General features: G+C 38.4%; 1 long non-coding RNA gene across 2 annotated transcripts; it reads right to left on the bottom strand.

The window, feature by feature from the left end:
- Positions 1–130: 130 nt before the first annotated feature.
- On the bottom strand, positions 131–1,407 carry LOC109590275 (uncharacterized). 2 transcript variants are annotated; one of them, XR_002189239.1, is made up of 5 exons: positions 1,053–1,407; positions 904–1,008; positions 745–855; positions 508–574; positions 131–325 (listed from the first exon to the last, which is right to left on the bottom strand). It is a non-coding gene; the product is annotated as an uncharacterized LOC109590275 (long non-coding RNA). The 2 variants fall into 2 exon arrangements; XR_002189238.1 differs by lacking the exon at positions 508–574 and having other exon boundaries at positions 247–325.
- Between the last annotated feature and the right edge of the window lie 251 nt (positions 1,408–1,658).

Raw genomic sequence — 1,658 nt, 5'->3', positions numbered from 1 at the left:
AAGGGCAGAAGGGCCCATCTTCTGTAATAATTTTGTTTAATTAAGTTCTTGAAAATTTCTTGGGGCCCATAAAATTGTGAGGCCCAGGGCATTTGCCCCTTTTGCCCCCCCCTCTCAGTGGCCCTGGGTAGGTTCAATAAAGGTTTTAAGTATCACACATGCTTGTACATGCACTGCTAGAGTTCATACTCATAACTCACTTTAAATATGAATTCAACCAAATCAAGTGTCACTTCATCTTTTTCCACTCTCCTAATACACACTTCCCTCAGTCCACTGAGATTGATGGCATGAGCTACCTCTCCACTGATACTAAGAGAACCATCTAAAAATAAAAGGACACTTGATTTGGCACAATTTTTGAGCAACTATAAAAATTTGTAAAAAAATCCAACTTTGATCAGAATAAGCTCAAACTTTCTACACAAAATAAAAACTGTATACATATATGCATTGGAAAAAATTATAAAAAGAGAATTCTCTCTTTGTGACTTTTTGGCTACATACCCTGTACTAAAGTGCTGGAACAAGAGCCTGAGGATGCATGAGGACTATGCCAATATCCTGTGGAAAACTGTCATAAAATGGCAGATCAAATTAAGCAATATTCAGGCACAATGTCTAAACATTGTTTGAATGTAATTCAGGCTCAGCATGCACACGTTACAAAATGAAAAATCAAAAACAAACAAAACCATAACTTGACACACTTCAAAAAATCTAAAAAGGAAAAACTAATCTCACCTTTAGCCTGTACATCTGCAGGAATCTTACTCACTTCCAGTAAAAGATTTCCACTGATTACAATTAATACAATTAGCCTCTTCAGTAATTTCTATACCACTAGGTCTTCTTCTACAATGTATAAACATGTCACAGCATTTTATAAACTATGATACGTACCACAAAAATTTCTAGGATTAGTTTTAGCTTTAACACTTTAGATTCTGAGTAGTATTTGCTGGACAGATAATTCGCCATTTTTAATTTCTGCACTTTACACCACGCCTACATAACATCATAAAATTAACCCTTTGTTTACTCAATTTAACTTCAGCTTTTTTGGAGGACGAGACTAGGTTTTTTCCTACTCTTTTCTGCTCCTTTCTTCCTGCTGTCGTAAGGAATAGTAGCTCCAAGAGTGATACGTTTTATTCAGCCAGATATGGAAGCTTTAGCCAGGCTCAATCAAACCTCTACAATCCTTTCATGGAGGACTCCCACCAGCCCGCTCAGACGGTCAGCGTGGCGAACTCAGACGGTCACGGTAGTGACCCGGCTCTCCTGTAAACTACTAAACGAGGTAACTGTAGCTTAATTTAATGATTTATCGAGCCAAGGAATATATACATGAATGTGTAAGGAGGATGTACCATTGTTGAAGGGTTGCCAGCAAGGGGACCCGATAGAAGGTCTCAAGTTGTCACCCCCATTGGGTATGATAGAAAGCACTCAGAATGGAGGTTGATAATGGCATACTAAATAGCTAGTAATCTTTTGCAAGTTCAGGTTGTGAAAGCTATTGGCCAAGTAAAGCCAGCCATTTTGGACCATTATGTGTATGGCGGTATGCTCATATTAAACGGACCAATCACTAAACACTTAGCACCCCTCTACAATTACCTGCCATACGGTATTATGATTGAAGTACTGAGGCA

This window comes from Amphimedon queenslandica, unplaced genomic scaffold (genome assembly GCF_000090795.2).
Source record: "Amphimedon queenslandica unplaced genomic scaffold, v1.1 AMPQUscaffold_10269, whole genome shotgun sequence".
Lineage (NCBI taxonomy): Eukaryota > Metazoa > Porifera > Demospongiae > Haplosclerida > Niphatidae > Amphimedon > Amphimedon queenslandica.
This window is presented reverse-complemented; position numbering and strand designations above follow the sequence as displayed.